This window comes from Phoca vitulina, unplaced genomic scaffold (genome assembly GCF_004348235.1).
Source record: "Phoca vitulina isolate PV1807 unplaced genomic scaffold, GSC_HSeal_1.0 scaffold5, whole genome shotgun sequence".
Taxonomy (NCBI): Eukaryota; Metazoa; Chordata; class Mammalia; order Carnivora; family Phocidae; genus Phoca; species Phoca vitulina.
In genome coordinates, this window is record NW_022589708.1 from 27,530,573 (window position 1) to 27,539,773 (window position 9,201).

Consider the following 9,201-nt stretch of genomic DNA (forward strand, 5'->3'; position numbering starts at 1 on the left):
ACTCTCATATTTATAATGGAGTAAATAACAGTGCAAAGAAGACAGCTCCACAATGAATAATTAGTACATGTATTCTAGCTTTTAATTTACTCAAGGGGGTGCCGAAACACCCACTGGAGGAGTGGCTGTGACCCATGTTGGAGGTGTACTCACTAACCAGCAAGTTAGGGGAAAATTTGATTTTTCTACCAGCTTTATCCAAATTCAGAATTCTAGTAAGGGCATAGAGTATCACTGCCTTTGCCCGGATCAGTATTGTTAGAGGTCGTTTTGTGTGCCCTTTTTGAAAAAGAGAATAAATCATATCATTCGACATAAAAAACAAAATTTAAGATGCAATCCTGACAATGTTATCTGAGGGAAAGTGCAAAAGAATCTGGGGGGAAGGGGGGAGACATTAGTTATAGGATATCACAAATTAGTGAACAGAATTCTGGAGTACAGATCAGAAACCAGAGATCAATGTTCAAACTTTGCATCTAATAGAGGATCCTCAAATAATCCTTTGACTCTGTGACTTGGCATGTCCTTGAACTCTCTGTCTCAGCGCTTTTATTTCTCAAATTAGGCCAACTGTAAAAGGCAGACTAACAAAAATGTTTTAAAAAGATTTAAATAGCTTTAAAAATATCAAAAAGGGGATTATTGTCTTTCTTCTACTAGTGCAAATAATTATTGGTTGATTTACTCCCATTTCCTCTATAGTTTTACTAATTTAACATAGTAATATTTGCTCTCCATGCTGTGTTTATTTTCATCCTGGGAACATGCTTAATGGACTCATCTTGCAATCCCAGCAAGCTACACACAACAAATACAGTAATTCACAATAAATGAAAACAAATAATGTTTAGGTCTCAAGTCTCTGGTTAACCTGACATAGTCATCAAAAATACAAGAAAGAAATGTGCTTCTTATCTGATCATCCTAGTGTGCCCTAGGATGAGAGTCTAGGCAAAACTCTAAAATGGATTTTCCCAGTCAGATCAAGCCAAGTATCTGGCATGTGGTCCTTTCCTCCATTGAATGAACTAAAAACTGACCATCCTCTTCATTCATTATTTATTCCATTATTTATTCAATAAATACTTGTTAACAAAATTTTGCCAGATAGTATGTCACGAAGATCTATACCTTTATGGCATTGCAAACAAGTAGAAGAGGCACATATGTCATCCTATTACAGACTATGTAATAAGAAAACCAGCAGGTGTGTGCCCAAGAAACTGTGGAATTTTACAGGATAGATAAGGAAAGAACAAAAACAAAACAAAGCAAGACTCTGGAGGTGACAGAAAAAGTTTGACAGAGAACATTCTGAAGCTAGCAGCCCAGACATTCCAATATGGAAATTTTGATTCCTGGGAACATACAATCTCCCAAGAATAAAGATATTAGAGAAGCAAGCAAGGATAGAGAATAACTGTTTTCACTGGCATAACTGTTAGATTTGTAAGTGACCCTCTGAGAAACAGTTTGCATCATTTGAAGTGCTTTCACGAAAATGAGCTATTTCCTAAGACCTCTCTTGGTCAGCATTGAACCAACACAACAAAGTTTGTTCCCATGTACCTTTAAAGCCTCATCCTCGAGGGAATATGCCTATCGGAGAGTGTTTATGGTAAATATCATGGGTCCATGCGTTGAAGTTATTGTCCTTTAATGAGGAGGAAAACACGTATTTTAAATTACAATTCGAGGTATATTAATAAACAGAACAACCATGTCCAGTGTTTCTGCCTACTTTTCTATCCCCATAGCGAGGTTCCATCTCACATTAACTTTGCTACACAAATTATGGTGACCTTTCAAATATATTCCCACTTCTTTTCTCTTTCCCACTATAGTCTATTCTTCTCCTGCTACCTGCACTATCTTTAAAAATAACAAATACAATACTCTCCTCTTTCCAGACCTCAGTGGGATCTCTGCTTTCTAGAAAATCAATCCCCAATCCCTTTACATTGATTAGCCTTCCCAGCCTCAGCCCACCTGTCCCCCAGCCTCATCTCCTGAACCTCGCCACCAACTGCAAATTCAAGTCCTGTCCTCACTTATAATCCCTTTTCTTTCAGGACCTGCGACTTGAACAAGTGCTTTTCTTCACTGAAAATGCAGCTGCATTTTCCCCTCTATCACATCACTTCTATGAGGTTTTCCCTAACTCCCTTGCCCTACCTAGTTAGTCATGATTTCCTCATACTTCAAACATGACTCTATCAGAAAATTAATTTACAGGATAGCCAATAATACTTGCTATCCTGTAATATACTTACGTGTGAGATTAAAAACAACAAAAACCCAAAACCATTATCCGGTCTTTGTTCAGGTTCCAGGCACAGAGATTTAAAAACTCTTGGAATTTTATGAGTCTAGGAATGACTTTTGTTATTCATAAGGAGCCCCCTTTGCCATATCTGAGTTTATGCTAATGAAGAGACTCAAGGTGGGTCTTTAGTTTTAAGGGAGGGGCTGATGACAACAGAAAGACCAAGTAGGTGATTCAAAGCCTAGAACTTGCAGTCTTATTTTGAACTCCAGGGAGAGTGGAGGGAATGGAGGTTGCATTCAATCACATGGCTGGTGACTTCATTAATCATACCTAATGAAACCTTGATAAAAACCCTGGGCATCCAAACTTAGTAGAGCTTCTTGCTTGGTGAACACATGGACGTGCTATGAGAGTACCATGATCCTGCCACACTGTTTACCATAGCAGCTGCTCTATTTCATGTTCCCACTAGCAACATGCATGCTCCAATTGCTCCGCATCTTTGCCAAGACTTGTTGTTGTTGTTGTTGTTATTTTAATCCTAGCCATTCTAATAGGTGTGAAAAGGTATTTCATTGTAGTTTGATTTGCATTTCCCTAATGATTAATGATGTCGATCATCCTTCCATGTGCTCATTGGCCTTTTGTATATCTTCTTTGGAAATTGCCTATTCAAATTATTTGCCCATTTTTAAATTGAGTTGTCTTTCTGTTATTGAATTGTGGGAATTCTTTATAGAGTCTAGATATGAAACCCTTATCAGATATATGGTTGACAAATATTTTCTACCTTTCCATGGGTGATCTTTTCACTCTCTTGTCATGTGAACATTTGATGTTATGTTTAAGAAATTACTACCAAATCCAAGGCCATAAAGATTTGTACCAAAGATTTCTTCTAAGAGTTTTGCAGTTTTAGTTCTTAAATTTGTTTCTAATTCATTTTGAGTTCATTTTTTATATGTTATAAAGATCCAACTTCTTTTTAAATTTTTTTTCAGGTGGATATCCAGTTTTCCCAGCATCATTTGTTGAAAAGATTGTTCTTTCCCCCATTAAGTTGTCATCATTGTTGAAAATCAATTGAAAATTGAAATGAAGGTTAATTTCTGGGCTCTCAATTCTATTCTATTGGTCTATCTGTTTATCCTTATGCCATTACCATACTGTTTTGATTACTATAGTTCGTAGTAAGTTTAAAAATTGAGAAGTGTGAGCTCTTCAACTTTGTTATTTGTTTTCAAGATTGTTTTGGTTATTCTGAGTCTGTTGAAATTCCACATGAATTTTAGGATGGATTTTTCCATTTCTGCAAAAACAGTCTGGGGATTTTGATAGGTATTGTACTGAATTTGTATATCTCCTTGGATAATATACCCATCTTAACAATACTAAGCCTTCCAATCCATTAAACACGAGATCTCTTTCCATTTATGAATATTCGCTTTAATTTCTTTCAGTAATGTTTTATAGTTTTCAGTGTACTAATCTTGAACCTTCTTGGTTAAATTTATGCCTGAGTATTTTATTCTTTTTTGGTGCTATTGTATATGGAATGTTTTAAAATTTTTCTTTTTGGATTGTTCACTGCTGGTGTAGAGAAATGCAAATGATTTTTCATTTGATTTTGTATCCTTTAACTTTGCTGAATTTATTAGCTTTCACTTTTTTTGGTGTGTGGATTCTGTGGGTTTTCCACATGTAAGATTAAGTCATCTACGCACAAAAATAGTTTTACTCCCTTTCCAATTTGCGGGCCTTTCATTTATTTTTCTTGCCTTATTGCTCTGGTAGGTGTATAATTTTAAGAATAATTGTTATATCTTCTTGATGGCTTGTATCTTTTATCAGTATATAATGTCATTCTTTGTCTCTTAAGTTTTTTGTTTTTTTTTTTTTAAGTAATCTCTACACACAATGTGGGGCTCCAACTTACAACCCTGAGATCAAGAGTTGCATGCTCTACCAACTGAGGCAGCCAGTACCCCATTTGTCTCATAATCTTTTTGATTTAAAGTCTGTTTTGCCTGATAATAATATAGCCACTCCTACTCTGTTTTGGTTACTATATGCATGGAATATTTTTTTCAATTCTTTTCTTTTTTTAAATTTTTTTTTTTTTGTATTTAAAAAATTTTTAAGTAAGCTCTATGCCCAAAGTGGGGCTTGAACTCATGACCCTGAGATCGAGAGTCCCATGCTCCACTGAGTGAGTCAGCCAGGCGCCCCTCCATTCTTTTACTTTCAAACTCTTTGTGTCTTTGTATCTAAAGCGAGTCTCTTAGAAATAGAAAAATCTTTTTTAAATGAAATATCTATTCTGCCAATTTCTGTCTTTTAATTGGAGAGTTTAATATGTATGTCTAAAGTAATTTGCTGATAAGGAAGGGCTTACTTCAACCAGTTATCCATCTTCGGTATGTCTTACATATTTTTTTTATTCAGTTCCTCTATTAATGACTTTTTTATGGTTAATATTTTGAAATGTACAATTTTAATTACTTTCCTTTGTTTTCTGTTTTGTTGTTGTCATTTTCTTAATGATTACCTTGGGAATTACAATTAACATCTTAAATTTATAACAATCTATTTAGACTAATACCAATTTAGTTTTAATAGTATGAAACACTCTAACCTTACATGTCTCTGCCCACTCCCTTTATGTTATTGTTGTAACAGATTACATGTTACTAGGTTGTATGGCTGTTAACATACATTTATAATCATTGTTTTACACATTTGCCTTTTAAGTCATAAAAGAAAAAAAGAGAAGTCACAAAAGTAAAATAATATAGGGTTTTATATTTATCCATCTAGCTAGCTTTAACACTGTTCTATATTTTGTCACATGGCTTCTAATTATTGTCTGCTATCCTTTCATTTCAGTCTGAAGGACTCCCTTTAGCATTTCTTTTAGGGCAGTCCATTGGTAACACACTCCTTTACTTTGTTTATCTGAGAATGTCTTAATTTCTCCTTTATTCTTGAAGGATAGTATTGCCAGATACAGAATTCTTGGTTAACAGTTTATTTTCTTTCAGTAGTTTAAGTGATATTATTCCATTGTATTATGGCCTCCATGATTTCTGATGGAAAATCAGCTGCTAATTTTATTTATGATCCCTTGTATGTGACAAGTCCCTTCTCTCTTGCCACTTTCAGGATTCTCTTTTTGGCTTTGTCTTTTAACAGTTTGGCTATAATCGATGTCTTGATATGGATCTCTTTGACTTTAATCCTGTTCAGAGTTTGTTCAGTTTTTTGAATGCATAGATTAATGTCTTGCATCACATTTGAGAAATTTCAGCCTTTATTTCTTCAAATATTTTTTCTCCCCCTTTTCTCTCTTTTCTCCTTCTGAGACTTCCATGATGCATATGTTGGCATATTTGATTGTGTCCTACAGGTTTTGTTCATTTTTCTTTATTCTTTTTTCCTTCATATCTACTTTCAAACCCCTCTAGTGGATTTTTTATTTCAGCTATTACACTTTTCTGCTCCAGAAGATCTATTTCATTTCATCTTATGATTTTTATTTCTTCATTGACATTCTCCATTTGTTTAATTATTGTCATCCTGATTTCGTGTAGTTCTTTGTTCATGGTTTCCTTTAAATTAAGCATATTTAAGACAGTTGACTAGTCTTTGACTAGTAATTCCAATGTCTGAGCTTTCTCAAGAATAGTTTTGTCAAATTATATTATTATTATTATTGTGAATGAGCCATGTTTTCTTGTTTCTTTGTACACACTGATTTTATGTTGAGGACTGGACAGATTGAGTATTAAAATGCAGTTAAGTCTGGAAATTGGATTATCTCCCTCCTCAGAGATTACTTTTGTTCATTGTTGAGGGCTATGGTTGTCCATTTGTACAGTGGCTTTTCTTATTTTTGCAAGATTTCTATTCCTTGTTATATGTGACCACACAACATTTTGTTCCATTATCTCTGTAGTCAGCCTATGACCTATTTCCTTAAATATATATATATAAAGGGTATATGTGGCTAAATCTTCCAGTAGAATCAGTTGCCAGGAACTTCACTGCAGTCTGAGAGGGACAAAACAAATTTAAGTATCTGGACTTGTTCCCCTGGGGCACTTCCAGATTTTCCAAAACATACAATCCTAAATATGTGAAAGATAATGTCCTTACTGCCCACTTTAGAATTGGTCAGTTGCTCTAGTATGGGCTGCCATCCCCTTGTCTGAGTGGGGCTGAAGAATGAGGTAGTTAGCTGGTTCATACAAGTCACTCTCTACCAAAGTTCAACAGCCTCTCCCTTTATCAAGTACTCCTCTGGTTATTGTAATGTCTGATCATGTTCCCAAGTTCCAAAATAAGTGATCCTGATGGGGTTTTTTCCAGTCTAACTTATTATGCTTTTGGTGAAAGGATTAACTTTTGGGGCTTCCTGGTTTGCTATTTTTCATGACATTGCTCAATATATAGCATCTTAGATGTACATTTTACCATAATCTTAGGGTCAGTAAATCAATTTAATTGGTGTACACGGTGTGTGTTTTTGTGTATGTGTTTCTGTGTGTGTATTTCCCCAAATACCTTACCTTTTAAATTTCCAAAACTTTTTTTAAAAGCTATTTTTAAGTAACCTCTACACCCATCATGGGGCTTGAACTCACAACCCCAAGATCAAAAGTCACATGCTCTACTGACTGAGCCAGCCAGGCACCCCTCTAACACTTTTTATAGACCAATTCATCTAAGAATCTTCAAATCTGTAAGTTTTAGTAAAATTAACAATAAATTCTTCTTGTAAACCCTAAGTGTTATTAATTCGCCTAGCCATTAAGTGAAAGAGGTCACTTAACTGGATAGTATAGATATATTTCCTTTTATAAATCTTTCTTCATAAATAGAAGCAATAAGCTTTGTCCTGGTTTTAGTTTGGTTATACTGTGGTTTGAATCAGTCAAATGTTAATGCAGTTAAAATATATGTCAATCTTCATACTGATGCAGGCTAAATGATTTTCTGTTTAGCACTCATTAACTATGCAGATCTTATCAGCAATCTGTGGGAATTTTGTAGTGAGTACAAGATTTATTAATTTCTAGATAGCTATAAACAGATTTATTTGATTTAGAACTGTATATGTGTATTGAAAGCATATAAGAGATTTTGATAGTTTGGGAGCTAGAGTTAGCAAATCTTTATTCAGTACTGTTTGTGTGTTAAAGCAAAAATATGCCAATGTTTGGCTTATTGTGCCCTTAAACCTTGGGGAGATGATCTTATATGCTTTAATGTGTGATGTGGAAGGAACAGAGGCAGATATGAAGGAAAACTCTGTCTTATAATCATAAACAGGATTGGGCTCAGGTGTTTTAGCAAATGAGAAAGAAGTGGCTTTGAAGTTATAATGACTCACATGTCACCCTGGTTCTTTCATAAAGAATCTGAGAATTCTTATCCCTCATAGCAGCATGTGTTAGAGGACAAAATAGGATATATATATTTACATGTAAACCAATAGTTTGGTAATAAAGCCCTTATTATTTGTTTGCACTATGATAAGGATTGAAAGAAGTTTCATTTTATAGCTCCTGCTGTTCACTCATTTACTCAATTATTCAATCATTCATTAAAAATTTATTAAGAGCCTATTGTGTTTCAGGCATTAGGGATACAAAGATGAATACAATATGGTCCTTGAAACTTCTAAATTAGTTGGGAGCACAAAGTGGCACAAATGAAACAATTAGCTAATATGATAGTATTGAAGGGTGACTTAGAAGTGGTGCCTTTTTATGTATGAGAGCTTAACACCAAAGGAATCTATCCATTATGTAGGCAAAGTCTGAGCTATTTATAAGAGACTAAAAGAGGTGAATGCTTCAGCATTTTCTGGAAAAAAAATAAAATGAAATCTGTCTTGCTCATTAAGCCTAAATTTGCCTGATGCCTTATAGAAGCTACTTAAAGAGAAAGGTCCTGGAAAAGAGAGGTGACTGAACAGGATGGAGTCACTGGGAACAGAATTCTCTAACTTGGTTATTTTCATTATGGTATCTCTGAAATCAAGGGGAAATGAATTACCTAATCCTCTCTGTCTTTTCCTGGGCAGGTAGATTCAGTAGCAGCTGTTACTCATCATGCCAGGTGCAAATACTTATAAATGAAATTATTATACAAGTGTCATGGCTTCATTCTTCTCCTTGCTCATGTGAGTGCATAAGAACCAGGCTTGGTGTGAAGAAGGCTTCCCAAAGGAGAAAGGCCTGATGAGGATAATGGGAAACCAAGTAGGGTGAGCGAGGTATTCACCTGTGTGGTGGCCTGGTATCAGTGTCACTGCCCAGGAAGGGTTTCAAGTTGGGCTAGCCAACTTGTTTAGCCCCAGTAGGATGAGGATAGCACCTACATGGTGATGGTGGTTGGGTGGGGGTGAGGGGTGCGAGTGGGGAAGATTGTCAGCTTGGTGTAAGGTGTAGAGTCCAAGCAAAGTAATGAAGTTTTCCATATGGAGAAAAGGCCTGATGCTGGTTTTGGAGCTGAAGCAGGTGAGGAGGGCTTCTACATGTGGGGGTGTCCCAGAGGGGGTATTATACCCTGATAAGAGGGATTATAGTGGTGATAGGATTTTTGTTCCATACAGTGTGATTGTTCAAATACATAAACATATGGCTAAAGTGAGATAGGTTCTTACTTTCTGAAAAGGAAGTTATAAATAATGAAAGGTGAAAATTACAATTAATTCTGTGATGTTGGATTGGAAGAGGAGGTATTGGTGTGGACTCATGGATTTCAATGTAGAGAGACATATATAGAAATAAAAATGGATGTTAATGTGTATGTGTATCCATACATACATATATTCCCTACTTCTGTGAAAGGACCTGAGGATAATACCCCACAAGCAATGAATACATCTAGCACCCAAATCTGGGCTTCTAAATATCACTCTC